Source organism: Nicotiana attenuata, unplaced genomic scaffold (genome assembly GCF_001879085.1).
Source record: "Nicotiana attenuata strain UT unplaced genomic scaffold, NIATTr2, whole genome shotgun sequence".
Lineage (NCBI taxonomy): Eukaryota > Viridiplantae > Streptophyta > Magnoliopsida > Solanales > Solanaceae > Nicotiana > Nicotiana attenuata.
In genome coordinates this window covers 28051-43603 of record NW_017675762.1, presented here as the reverse complement: position 1 = coordinate 43603, position 15553 = coordinate 28051, and positions in this window count along the sequence as shown.

The following is a 15553-nucleotide window of genomic DNA, read 5'->3' as shown; positions in this document are numbered from 1 at the left end:
GAGGGTCGAACGGCGCGAACCATAGATGCATCTATTACCCCGCTCGCGAACCATGCATGCGATGCGGTCAAATTTAAATAAACAATCATCCTGCTCGCGAACCTTACATGCGACGCAGGTACACATAGAAATACATGCTCTAACAGCAAATTAAGAATTTATCGGGGAACATTTATCCAAATAAAAGCCGATTCTCTTTTTAACGATTTAAGAAAATGAAGTTTAATCCTTTTAGAAATTCATTTACCAATTCGACAGGATTTAGGCAATTCAACTGTAAACAACATTACAATTATTCCAAGTACAGCATACTTTTGGGTCCTAGACTACCCGGACAATAACATAATAGTAGCTACGCACGGACTCTCGTCACCTCGTGCATACGTAGCCCCCACAAATAGGAGCACATAACCAATTATTTCACCTATGGGGATAACTCCCTCTTACAAGGTTAGAAAGGAGACTCACCTCGCTCCGAAATTTTCATAACCGGCTTCCAAGCCCTTCCAACGACTCCAGTTGATGCATAACGCCCCAAAACTATTCAAATAACGGGCAAACCAATAAAAATTCACTCTAATACTTGTAACAATTCAAATTATATAAGTTCCGAACTCCGCTCGAAAAGTTGACCAAAATGCCCTCGGGCCCACGTGCCCGGATTCCGAAATTTCTCGAGGATAAATTCTACCCATAGCTTTACTAAGTCAAATATACAATTTGCTCAAATTTTCATGCTCAAATTCAAGGTAAAAGTCCAATATTCCAAGTTCTAGGTCTTCCCCAAAAATCCCAAATTTGTACTACTTTTCCATGTCTAAATCCATGTAAGATCACATATTTAACTCAAAATAGGAAGAAATCACTTACCTAGTGTTGCTTGGTGAAAATCCCTCCTTGAGCTCTCCAAAATAGTCCAAGCAAATGAATGAAATGAAAGAAATGGGCTAAAACTCGTGATTAAAACAATCTGTCCAGGCTTCATCGAGTTGTACCTTACGCTGTGCAGGTTGTACATCCTATTACCATTTTCCCCTGCTGTACACCTTTTATTAAAACGCCCATAACTCCTTGTGGAAATATCCAAATGACAAACGGTTTGAAGATTTAGAAACTAGATTCAAAGATTGTTCATTTGATAGGTTGTACACCATATAACTCTTTATATATTCCGAGATATGAGCTTCTAAAGTAGGCTCCATGTATCAGAAAATTCTGTCGAAACTGCTCCACCAGCCATTTTCAATCGATCAAAACTTTATGATAAAATGTCCAAATCATGAATGGTTTTAACTTTCTGGAAACTAGAATGCAAGGGCAACAACTTTTATGTTTTATAAATTTTTGGATTCCTTATAGATTTTCGAGATATAAGCTTCCAAAGTAGCCTCCTCGATTGCACCATTGCTGTCCAAAACAGCAGTTGCAGCAGATTTTCAGCGGCTTTAAAGTTCTGAAATCGATCCGTTAGCCTTCCGAAATCCACCCGAGACCCCCGAGACTTCAACCAATTATACCAACATGTCCAAAAATACAATACGAACCTAGCCGAGGATTTAAATCACATCAAACAACGTCAAAATCATGAATCGTACTTCAATCCAAACTTTATGAACTTTGAAATTTCGAACTTCTACATTCGATGCCGAAACCCGTCAAATCACGTCCGATTAACCTCAAATTTTGCACACAAGTCATATTCGACATTACGGACCTGCTCCAACTTTCGGAATTGAATCCGACCCCGATATCAAAAAGTCAAACTTCTCAAAAACCTTCAAATCAACTTCGAATTCACCAGAATTCAATTCCGACCATGCGTACAAGTCATAATACCTGAAGTGAAGCTGCTCATGGCCCCAAACTGATGAGCGGCGCCCTAGAGCTCAAAACGACCGATCGGGTCGTTACAATGTGATTTTTGCCTTATACGAAGTACTCCTATAAAATCCCAAGAAAATAGGTTTTCTGTTGACTATTTGCCATTTTTTAGGAATTTTTGTAGAATTTTATTTTATTGTTTGCATTTTGTGCATGTTTAAGTTTTATTTAAATCATGAAAAATCCTAAAAAAATCATGCATTGCCATTAGGCTTTATTTTTACATTGTTAGGAATTAATCAGTAATTATTTGCTTTATTAAAACTCAAAATCACAAAAAATAGCCCATTTTTACATTTTTTCCTTTTATTTAGATTATTGATTTTTTCACTTTTAATTTAGGATTAAGTTGTTTTTATAATTTTTGTAATTGGGTAATTAGTTTAACTTCACATATTTTAGATTAATTTAGGTTTTTAATCTTAGGATTTTTAATTAAAAAAAAGGGGAGAAAACAAAAGAAAAAAAAGGAAAATAAGAATAGAATTGAAAAAAGGGTGTTATTTTTGAATTTGGGCTAATTTCATACCCATATCTGGCCCAAATCTGTCCCCAAATCCGCCCCTCAACCCAAGCCCAAATCAAGGCTACCCGGTCCAGCCCCCATTTAACCCAAACGACCCCGTTTTAGCCCTTGTAAATCCTAGTCGTTGATCATCATGGATCCAACGGCTGGGAACCTATTAAACCCTACTACATCACTGTCCGAACGAAGACCCCCTACCCCCAAAAGACCCCTCATTCCCACTCGTCTCTCTAAACGACTCAAACCCTAGCCGCCCTCATATTCCCTCACCGCCTCCACCGCAAACCACCCACCGAAAATCGCCTCACGGCGGTTCCGGTGGTCCAAAGCTTCCCAAATTCACACCCTAAAACCCCCCCCCCCCCCCTTCACCTCCTCAATCCATATCTCCAACTATTTTCCCTCAAATCCCAGCCTAAATCCTCGAATTTTAGATCAAAAATTTGGCCAAAACCTAACTGTCCCAAATCGCCCCAAATTAACACCCTATAGTCTTTGCCCCTATCTGAACCCCAAACCACCCTTAGCCCCCCTCGAATCAGCCCCAATCTAGTCGAATTTTAAATCTAAGATTCCGGAAGAACCCTAATTTTTTCTTTCTTCTTCTCTTGATCAGTTCTTGGTCAAATGAACTAAAATATCCATTAGTCGACTGTTCTTAATAAGAACAGTCGATTAATGGTGATTAACGTTCATTTATGCCTTTTGAAGTTTGGCCGAGTTCACAACAAAATCCAATTTTAGGTAATTTCCTTTTTTTCTTTCTGTTTACTTTTACCTTCTTTTAATTATTTTGTTTTTATGATTATTGTTTCCATTTAGCTGCATATTTTAGGATTTTTTTTATTTTAGATTTTTTTTTTCTTTATTTGACAACTGTTTAGCTTAATTACTTATTCTTGTTTAGTAAATGGGTCGAAGCATGTTTAAGTTTTATTAGGCAATTGCATGAGTTTAGATTAATTAGGTGTAATTGTTTCCTCTTTGTAAGTTTCAAATTGGTTTAAGGTCTTTTAGTCTTTGTGATTCTGTTTAATTATAGACACCCCAGGTGTAGAATTCAGCATTGTTAGGATTAGTTAGTTAAATGTTTCTGTCTTTTTCTTTTTTCTGATTAGTTGCAGCCACTTATTTTTTTCTTAGACACCTTTGATTCAGATCCCCAATCCTTTTTGAGCTTGCCTTTGTTTGTCATAATTTGAAACCAATAGAAACTTTAAGGACTCAAGTGGACCTGAAAAGTCTAGGATAGAACTGAAATAATCGGTAACTTAAAGGTTAAAATTGGGTTTTTACTTAGGCTAAAAAATCAGAAATTTACAGTTGTCCTAGCTATTACAAAAGATGCTGAATTAGGATAGGAAGGACAGCTGTATTGTACTATTTTCAGAGGTTAGTATAAGGAATATACCCAAGATATACCCTCCCCTAAGCAGCCTATATATAGGTAGGTCCTCTCATTCTGATTTTACAAGATTTAGCCTTATTCTCTGTACAAAAAGTTCTATTTTTCATTCCTGAAAAGTTTCAGATTTTAGAAATCATTGGAAAAACTTCAAAACCTCTCATTTTCTGATTCTTTACAAGTTTAAAAGTATGGCTTGAAGTGGAAGATTTCCTTGTTTCCTTAGCTGTTTTCTGGTTTTAAAACTATTCTAATTTGGGTTTGGGTCTACTGCTGTTGCTTTTGTTGGTCTTTGCTGCTAAAATTTGGCTCCTTCTTCACTTTTGGTTTTCTTGACATTTATTTGGTCATCCCTCTGCTATACTGTTCAATTTCAAGGTATGTACATTGTTCATCTTGAATGGAATCAATTGTGAGTTCAAAAACCTGTATTTGGAACTTGTTAGGTTAGCTGATCTATAATGTTATTTCTAAAATTATGACTTGGTTGAATCTAGGGTTAATTAAGCCATGTTTAATATTAGCTTAAATGGTTGTATGACTCAATGGAATAAGTCAATATGTGTTCACTTTCTTTGTCACCCTTTCTTGTGTTGTATATGCATTTCAGTAGTATGAAAAATATTCTATGTGAGTGTAGCCCTCAGCATGTATACCTTTTCTAACCAAGTATCAGTCATATGCATCATAATCCTATATGAGCTTCAATTTGTTCCATGCTATTTGATAAAAAATGTGCCCAGTAGGTATCCTCGAAGGTCAGAACTTGTGGATCCAGCAACTTGTTGGTTTGGTTTACGATTCAAGATAATGAGCAAGTTATATCCCTTGGAGCATTTCTCTGATTTTGGACCTGTTCTTAGTTCAGTTTTGGTTTCCTTTTGTTACATAAAAGACTGTATATTCTGTAGTTAAGAATAAGTTGTAGTAATTCCTTTTTTTTTTTTTTGGAAACATATTTATGTATAGTAATATGTGTATCAAAATGATGTAAAGTTTCTTTGCCTAAGGCTGAAGGATCTTAACAGGCTGGGCCTAATGTTGGCCCAAACGAGGGAGCCTTGGCTGAAATCGCCTTTTGTGTGGTTTCTGGGCTTCCATTTGCTGTTGAGACTCAATTTGAGCCCAATCCATACTGCATGTAACTGTCCCCTGGATTGGTTATTTCCTCATAACAACTAGTTTAGACTCAGTAGTTAAATAATTTTTAAACTCGAACAGTTATGTGTACATTTAGTTTTAATTTATCACTAACTCCAGCATTTATGAGATGACTGTATAGGGCAAATTATGAATAGTCTTAGGTTCAGTTTGATTTTGTTCCTGTTGCACGCAAGATATTAGTCAAAGCTTATCATGTTAGGCATTTCATTTAATTTTGGTGCAAATACGGCTGTACATGTGTTGCGATCATTTAAGCCTTAATAGGCTTTGGGTGTTTGAGGCGCTTTAGGCCTAGCAATGGCCCAAATCAAGCTGCCAAGCCACAACAAGCTCTTGGCGTGCCCACCCTCCTTCATCTTACGTTTTGGGCTTAATTTTGAGCCCAGTGGGAATTAGCCGTATTTTCCTTTAATGACCACCTTTTAAAACATTGGGTCTACTGCTGGCCCAGTTTCTTTTAAATAAATAAAGACCTGCCCCCATGTTTCCCTACCCATAATTATAGTTTGACATTAAGTCCAAAATTAGTTGTAAGTAAGAACTCCTTTTATTACCTTAATTAAAACAAGCCTTTCTAAAAATTGTGTGCCATCTTTCACTAGATGACCTATGGCCCTCATAAATATTAACTTAGTACTTAAAATAACCCTAATTAATCGTAGTTCGCTTTAGGCTCGATTTAGATTAGTATCGCGATTATGTATACGTTCGCGTAACATAATTGCGAGTTTAATTCTAAAATAATAACTCGAGGGATGCGTTCGGGCAACTTCAACCAAAATTTTCTTAATAAAATAAACAAAGCGTTATTAATTGTGGACACGTCCGCGTGACATGATTTTTGACGCGCCAAAGAAAATGAGTATACGTACGCGTGACGCGTTTTAAAATAACTCCTTAATTACGAATAAATCAAGCATTTAAAAGCGGTAAAAAGATAAATGCACATAGGTCCTAAAATGAGTAGTTAAACAATTTAAGCCAAGTATAAATCACTAAGCGACCGTGCTAGAACCACGGAACCCGGGAATGCCTAACACCTTCTCCTGGGTTAACAGAATTCCTTACTTAGAATTTCTGGTTCACAGACTTTAAATAAAGTCAAAAACTTCCTCGATTTGGGATTTAAAATAAACCGGTGACTTGGGACACCAAATAAACTATTCCAAGTGGCGACCCTGATAAATAAAATAATCACATCTCGAATAATATCACTTTAATTGGAAAAACTCCCTTATATCCCCCTTCGAGCGGGTAAAAAGGAGGTGTGACACCTATCAGTGGTGGCGTGCTTATGAGTTAGACAGTTCGGATGAGGCAACTTCCCTGACCTAGGCTCAGTTTTCAGATATGTTCACGAGAGAGAATGTTCCTTAGAGTCTCAGGGACGCTTGGCGTGCGGAGTTTGAGCACTTGCGCCAGGGTACTATGACTATCTCAGAGTATGCTGTCCGTTACACCGACTTGGATAGACATGCACCAGCTTTGGTTTCTACGGTTCGCGAGAAGGTTCGCCGGTTTATTGAGGGGCTTATTCCCAGCATCAGATCTAGCATGGCTCGTGAGTTGGAGATGGATATTTCTTATCAGCAGGTGGTGAGCATTGCTAGGAGGATTGAGGGTATGCATGCTAGGGATAGAGGGGAGAGGGAGGCCAAGAGGTCTCGAGAGTCGGGCCATTATTCTGGTGTCCGTGCCCCAGCTGCAGGTCGTCATGGTAGGGGTTATATGAGTCGCCCTGTTCATTCAGCTCTTGCAGCAGCCAGTGGTATTCCAGCTCCACCTAGCCCTCAGGAGCCTTATTATGCACCTCCAGTATCTAGTGCGCCTCCTGCGCGGGGTGCTTCCAGTGGTCAGTCCAGCAGACCTGGCCCGATCCAGTCATAGCCGCCATGTCCTCCCAAAGCTTGTTTTGAGTGTGGTGACACCCGCCATATGGTGAGGGAATGCCCCAGACTTAGGAGGGGTGCACCTCCACAGACTTCTCAGGCACAGCATGCCCCGCAGAGTTCTCAGGCTATGATCACAGCACCAGTTTCTACCCCACCTGCCCAGCCAGCTAGAGGTGGAGGTCGGGGAGGTAGAGGTCGCCCTCGAGGGGGAGGCCAGGCCAGATACTATGCCCTTCCTGCCCGTATTGAGGCTGTCGCCTCCAATTCTGTCATCATAGGTATTATTTTGGTCTGTCACAGAGATGCATCGGTTCTATTCGATCCAGGCTCCACTTATTCTTATGTGTCTTCTTATTTTGCTCCACATTTGGGTGTATCTCGGGATTCTTTGAGTTCCCCTATTTATGTTTCTACTCCTGTGGGAGATTCTCTTGTTGTGGACCGCGTTTATCGGTCGTGTTTGATTGCTCATAGTGGTTTTGAGACCAGAGCCGATTTGTTATTACTCAGCATGGTAGACTTGGATGTTATTCTGGGCATGGACTGGTTGTCGCCCCATTATGCTATTCTTGATTGTCATGCCAAAACCGTGACGCTGGCTATGCCAGGTGTACCGCGTGTTGAGTGGAGGGGTACCTTAGATCATACTTCCAGTAGAGTTATTTCATTCCTTAAGGCTCAACGTATAGTTGAGAAGGGGTGTGACGCGTATCTAGCTTATGTGAGAGATGTCAGTATTGATACCCCTACAGTTGATTCAGTCCCAGTAGTACGGGATTTCTCTGATGTGTTTCCAGCTGACCTTCCCTGCATGCCGCCCGATAGAGATATTAAGCATTGATCTGTTGCCGGGCACTCAGCCCATTTCTATTCCTCCGTACTGTATGGCTCATCCTGAGTTATAGGAGTTCAAGGAGCAGTTACAGGAATTGCTTGATAAGGGTTTCATTTGGCCCAGTGTATCACCTTGGGGTGCTCCTGTCTTATTTGTGAAGGAGAAGGATGGTTCTATACGTATGTGTATTGATTATCGCCAGCTGAACAAGGTTACAGTGAAGAACCGTTATCCCTTGCCTCGTATTGATGACCTGTTTGATCAGTTACAGGGTGCTCGTGTGTTTTCTAAGATTGACTTGCGTTCAGGCTATCATCAGTTGAAGATTCGGGAGCCAGATATCCCGACGACTGCCTTCAAGACTCGGTATGGTCATTACGAGTTCCTTGTTATGTCATTTGGGTTGACCAATGCCCCAGCAGCCTTCATGTATTTGATGCATAGTGTATTCCGGCCATATCTTGATTCATTCATCATTGTCTTTATTGACGACATTCTGGTATATTCCCGGAGTCGGGAGGATCATGAGCAGCACCTGAGGAAAGTGCTCCAGACTTTGAGAGAAAAGAAACTATATGCTAAGTTCTCGAAATGTGAGTTCTAGTTTGATTCTGTGGCATTCTTGGGTCACGTGGTCTCGAGTGAGGGTATTCAGGTGGATCCGAATAAGGTAGAGGCAGTGCAGAGTTGGCCCAGACCATCCTCAGCTACGGAGATTCGCAGTTTTCTTTGCTTGGCGGGTTATTACCATCGATTTGTTCAGGGGTTTGCATCTATTGCAGCCCCTATGTCCAGGCTGACCCAGAAGGGTGCTCCGTTCCAGTGAACCGAAGAGTGTGAGGAGAGCTTTCAGAAGCTCGAGAAAGCTTTGACTACAGCCCTAGTTTTGATATTGCCTACCAGTTCGGGGTTTTATACTGTCTTTTGTGATGCCTCGAGGGTTGGCCTTGGAGTAGTATTGATGCAGGACGGTAGGGTGATTACCTACGCGTCCAGACAGTTGAAGGTTCATGAGAAGAATTATCCTGTCCACGATCTCGAGTTAGCTACCATTGTTCATGCCTTGAAGATCTGGCGTCATTATTTGTACGGTGTTCCTTGTGAGATTTATGCTGATCACCGGAGTTTGCAGCATCTGTTGAAGCAGAAGGACCTTAATTTGCGCCAGAGGAGGTGGTTAGAGCTGCTGAAGGACTATGTTATCTCTATTTTGTATCACCCGGGCAAGGCTAATTTGGTGGCTGATGCTTTGAGTCGTTGGGCGGAGAGTTTGGGGAGTTTAGCTTATTTACCTCCAGTAGAGAGGCCCATGGCGATGGATGTTCAGGCCTTAGCCAGCCAGTTTGTGAGGTTGGATCTTTCGGAGCCCAGTCGGGTTCTAGCTTGCGTGGTCTCTCGGTCTTCCTTGTTTGATCGTATCTGGGAGCGTCAGTTTGATGACCCTCATTTGCTTGTCGTCAAAGACAAGGTGTTGCATGGCGATGCTCGAGATATGACTATTGGTGATGACGGGGTGTTGAGGATGCAGGGTTGAGTTTGTGTACCCAATGTTCGGGAGTTGATCCTAGAGGAGGCCCATAGCTTGCGGTATTCCATTTATCCGGGTGCCGCGAAGATGTATCAGGATTTGAGACAGCACTATTGGTGGAGGCGGATGAAGAAAGATATAGTTGGGTTTGTAGCTCGGTTCCTAAATTGTCAGCAGGTGAAGTATGAGCACCAGAGACCGGGTGGATTGCTTCAACAGATAGAGATTCCGGAGTGGAAGTGGGAGCGAATCACCATGGACTTCGTATCTGGGTTCCCACGGACCTTGAGGAATTTCGATGCCGTTTGAGTTATTGTAGATCGGCTGACCAAGTCCGTGCATTTCATTCCTGTATGTACTACCTATTCTTCGGAGCGATTGGCGGAGATTTATATACGGGAGATTGTCCGTCTGCATGGTATTCCAATTTCCATCATTTCAGACCGAGGTACTCAGTTCACATCACAGTTCTGGAGAGCCGTACAGCATGAGTTAGGTACTCGGGTGGAGTTGAGCACAGCATTTCACCCTCAGACGGACGGACAGTCCGAGCGCACTATTCAGATTCTTGAGGATATGCTCCATGCGTGTGTGATCGAGTTTGGAGGGTCTTGGGATCAGTTCTTGCCATTGACGGAGTTTGCCTACAACAACAGTTATCACTCCAGCATTCAGATGGCGCCGTATGAGGCTATATATGGTAGGTGGTGCAGATCCCTGGTGGGTTGGTTTGAGCAGGGTGAGGCTAGATTACTGGGCACAGACCTGGTTCAGGATGCTTTGGAGAGGGTCAAGGTGATTCAGGATAGACTCCGTACAGCCTAGTCCAGACAGAAGAGTTATGCGGACCGGAAGGTTCGTGATGTTTCCTACATGGTTGGAGAGCGGGTTCTGCTTCGGGTTTCGCCTATGAAGGGCGTTATGAGATTTGGGAAGAAAGGGAAGCTGAGTCCGAGGTTTATTGTCCCTTTTGAGATATTGAGGCATGTTGGGGAGGTCGCATATGAGCTTGCCTTACCTCCCAACCTAGCAGGAGTTTACTCGGTATTTCATGTTCCGATGCTCCGGAGGTATCACGGTGACCCGTCGCACGTGTTGGATTTCAGTTCAGTCCAGTTGGACAAGGATCTATCATATGTCGAGGAGCTAGTGGCGATATTGGACAGGCAGATTCGAAAGCTGAGGTCAAAGAACATTGCATCTGTGAAGGTTCAGTGGCGGGGTCAGCCGGTCGAGGAGGCGACCTGGGAGACCGAGCAGGATATGCGCAGCCGTTACCCTCATCTTTTCACTACTTCAAGTATGTCTCTATGCTCGTTCGAGGACAAACGAATGTTTAATTGTGGGAGGATGTAACGACCCGGCCGGTCGTTTTATCAATTAACGCCCCGATCCCCTATTAAATGCATTCCCCGTGTTTGTTTCTGCTATTGTGAGTTGCCGGGAAGATTTATTTGGAAATTCGGAGAGTTTTGGGACACTTAATCCCTAAATGAGAGCTTAAGTTTTGGAAATTTGACCGTAGTCGGATCAGTGTGAAGACGGCCTCGGAATGGAATTCTGAGGGTTCTGTTAGCTCCGTTGGGTGATTCCAGGTTTAGGAGCGTGTTCGGATTGTGTTTTGGAGGTCCGTAGCTAATTTAGGCTTGAAATGCCGAAAGTTGAATTTTTGAAGTTCCGGTTCGATAGTGAGATTTTGATCCGAGGGTCGGAATGGAATTCCGGAAGTTGGAGTAGCTCCATAGTGTTGAATGTGATGTGTGTGCAAAATTTCAGGTCATTCGGACGTGGTTTGGTATACTTTTTGATCAAAAGCGTAATTCGGAAGATTTTGGAACCTTAGGCTTGAATTTGATGTGTTTTGGTTGATTTGATGTTGTTTGAGGTGTATTGAAGATGGGTATAAGTTTGGATGGTAGTTTATGACTTGTTGGTGCCATTGGATGAGGTCCCGGGGGCCTGGGGGTAATTTCGGATGGTTGGCGGAAAGTTTGGAAGTTGGTTTTGGTAGCTGAAGATGTTCCATTGTTGTCATAATCCCACCTGCGGCTAGGGGACCGCAGGTGCGGTCTCGCAGAAGCGAAAAGGGAGCCGCAGATGCGGCCAAGTGGAAGGTTGGCAAGAACCGCAGATGCGGTTAAGGAACCGCACCTGCGATTGCGCAGGTGAGGGTTGTGTGTCGCATATGCGGAAGTGGAGGACTTAAGTGAGTACCGCAGAAGCGGTTCGTGGACCGCAAATGTGGCGGCGCAGGAGCGGAATTTCGGTCGCAGATGCAAAATGTCTGGGCCAGAAGGTATAAGTTATTTCCTTCGCGATTTTTGAGTTATTCCACCATTTCTAAGTCGGTTCTTGGAGCTTTTTGGGCGATTTGAAGAAGGATTTCAAGGGGATTCCATTGAGGTAAGGATTTTGGACCTAAAACTCGTTTCTATGGTATTAATTCATGGATTAGAGCTGTAATTAATGGAATCTAAGGGTTAAAAGTTGGGGAAACTAGGGCTTGGTTTTGGAGACCTAGACTTGAGGATTTGAGGGGCCATTTGTGGTCCGATTTTGGTACTTTTGGTACGCATGAACTCGTGAGAGTATGAGGATTCTAAAAATATAAATTTTACCCGATTCCGAGATGTGGGCTCGTGGGGCATTTTGGTCATTTTACCTAATTTCGCTTATTAGCTTAGAATTTATTTGTAGAATCAGTTACTTGAAGTGTTATTTATAATATGCAATTGAATTGAATAGATCTGGGCCATTTGGAGTCGAATACTCGTGGCGAGAACGTGGTTTCGGGTTGATTTGGAGCCGGTTCGAGGTAAGTGGCTTGTCTAACCTTGTGTGGGGAAAACTCCCCTTAGGATTTGATATTATTGATGTTTGAAATGCCTTGTACGTAAGGTGAAGAGTGCGTACTTGTGCTAATTGTTGAAAAATCTGGTTTCCATTAAGTACATAGAATTATGTTTTCCTTTCCGTTTATACTGCTTGCAAGTTAAGCCTGTTGTTAGCTTAGGGAAGCATGTCTAATTGATTTAACTGCTTATTTGTTCTACTGCCCTATCTGAATTTTGTGCAGAATGCTAGGTTAGAAATACCTGCTTTACCTCGGTGTGAAATTTGATTGAATTGAGTATTCTTCTTGTTGCTGCTGTGTATTTACTTTAGGACTACGGGACGGTATCTCGGGAGATCCCCCTGTATGTTTACTTTGGGACTACGGATTTGTATTCCGGGAGATCCCCCCTACACTTTTATATTAGAACTATGGGATTGCACCCGGTAGAGTCCCCCAGTATTGAGTATTTATATTTGGGACTACGGATGTGGTATTCCGGTAGATACCCGCGCATTTATGAGTTGGACTACGGGACTGCACCTAGGAGATCCATTGGATATTTATATTTGGGGACTACAGGACGGTATCCTGGAAGATCCCCCGGTTGTTATCTCTGCGTTGAGTTGTGTTGGTTTTCCCGTGATTTCTTTATTTCTGTTAAAGTTGTTGTTGTTCTTTTAACCTGTGTTACCTTTTTACTGTTGCACTTAAGTATGCTGTCTTATTCTACATTGTTATTATATCTTGTATTTCCTTTAACCTCAGTAGGGCCCTGACCTTCCTTGTCACTACCCGACCGAGGTTAGGCTTGGGACTTACTGAGTACCGGTGTGGTGTACTCATGCCCTTCCTGCGCATGTTTCTCATGTGCAGATTCAGGTACTGCGACTCAGACTTATCACGCTTGAGGCGAGGCGCTTGTAGTGACTCCGAGGTATATCTGCCGCGTCCGCAGACCGAAGAGTCCCTTTCTACTATTCCCTTTAGTATTAGCCCTTCTGTATTTCCTTTTTTTTTTTGTTAGATGTTCTGGAGTTAGATACTTGTATACACTCAAAGGCTTGTGATCATGAGATTCCGAATTTTGGGAAATGTCATTAGATTGAGAGTTGATATTGTGTATGCCGAGCGGCATTTCAAACACTCTTTTATTTTTTTATTTTTTTATTTTTTTAGCAATCCACTAGGCAGGGCCTAGGGCTAGTTTTTATTTATATAAAAATAAAATAAAATACAAATGTGTGAATGATCTACGAGATGTAAAGAATTATCCTTGCATGATACATGTAGCCTATTACCAAAATTGAGTAGTGTACTCAAAATTGATATCACATAATTACCACTAAAAATAGAAAAATAAAAACTAGCCCATTGTATGCCATATATCCTGAATTTAGTAGCCCAGTCGAAGTGTATCATATATATTGGCCCAATTTGTGTAGCCCAGTTCCGTTTCCTCACAGTCCTGCCCAGCGTCTCCTTTGGCTTGCATGAATAGCCACAATTAATCCAAAATTCCGCCTCCTTGTATTGCAAATGTAGCCACTTCAATTTGATCCTTACAATTATACACGTGTTGTCTTGTACTGCACCATTTATATACCTCTTTATTGCATTTAATCTTTCATTTGTATTCTCCGTTTGTTTATGTCTGTAGCTCACATAGATAGTAACGATTCCCCAGATGTTCTCTTCAACGCTCATTTTGTCTTCCTCTTTATCTTGTCCTCTCCAATCTTGTATATTTACTGAGTTCCTTGCTTGTATCATCATAGTTCTACCTGAATTGAGCTGCTGCATGCGATTGTTGAGATGCCTATGTGTCTGAAAATGGTCCATCTTGGCTGCTGCTTTTGCTATGAAGGACATGGATTCCCAAGCTCCGTGTGAGATACCATCAATCAGTATAGTGCCCTGTGCTGCTTCCTTTGGATTGCATGTGAACTCTTCAATCGAATTTGCCACCTTATTGCCCCTGGAGATTGCCATGAGGCCATACCTTCATCACCTTCTTTTGTTTTTTCTTGCTTGTATTTAATTTATTGTAAGCCTGACTCCCTGTATGTAATGCGTTGAATTCCCCCTTGTATTTTGTTAATTTCTTCCACAGGTGCATCATCCAGCTGAGAAAAGATTCCCTCAATGTGGGAATTTCGCTGTCTGCAGACTGTGTGTCTGAGTGACACCATAGCTTTGCTTGCTTATTTTTTGTATCTGATACTGGTATGTTTCTTCTGTGATTTCCTGCTCTCCTATGTGTTGATTTGCAATTCCTGGCAAGTATTAGGATGTTGTTAATGAACCGTAACACCCTTATCAGCCTTCCTTTTGATTCCCTTTTGACCTTGAATACCACAGTCTTTGACTTAGAAACTGTGACCTTCCTAGTTACTATACTATACTCTAAATTTAATTTTTCCCCGATGGACTGAGTACTTAGTACTAATACCACCACCTGGGGTTTCCTTAAACTATAGAGTACAGCTAGTATTGCTGAACCTGCAGAAAAGAACACAGCATTAGTAAAACAGTGCTCCCTCATGCTCTACTCTATATAGATTTGAACATGAGAGATGTCCTTATTAGCTCCAGTTTTCCTTTCTCCTCCAATCACTGTTTTGTCTCCTAGTTCCTTGCCACCTTGACTCTCAAATATGGGCATTGCATCTTGTCCTCATTCACAATCCTTCTACCTTGAGAGTCTAGATCCCAAAATTCATAGCATTCAATATCTCCCACATCTAAAGCATAGTTTGCTAGATGATCTGCTAGAGAGTTGCCCTCCCTGAATATATGTGATATTCTGAAGTTTTATTCTCCCTTCAGTCTAAAAATCTCTTCTACCTGATCAACAATGCACCAAGGAGGCTTCCATGTTCCTTCAATTATTTTTTTCAACAGCAATGAATCAGTCTGTACCCATATCTGATCATAGTTCATTGTTCTGCACCTCTTTAAGGCCTCCACAATTGCTGTTGCTTCAGCTTCATTATTTGTTCCCTCTTTGATCTCCTTGCCCTGTGCATATTTGAGGTCACCTTCTTCATCTCTTAAGCAGAAGCCTATAGAAGTTCTTCCTGGATTTCCTCTACATGCTCCATCAGTGTTAACCTTGATCCATCCACTTTCTGGCAGCTCCCACATTACTTTATCATACCTCAACTTGGGAGAATATTGCTCCATCATGTACAGAAGATTTGCCCACCTGTGAGGAACCTTTAAACCTGGCTTCCTTAGCTGTACCAATTTCTGCAATGCTGTTGAGACTTGATATATTATGCTGCTAACTGAAACAGCATCCCCATATTTTAAACTATTCCTCCTTTTCCATAATTCCCAAATAATACATGCTGGTAATGCCTGCATGATTGGCTTCAATCTTGGCACAACTGGAGCTGTCCAACACCTAGTGATGGCTTGGTGTAATGTCAATCCCTGTACTGCAATCCCTGCTCTTGTTAAGAAAAATTTCCATACTATTTCAGC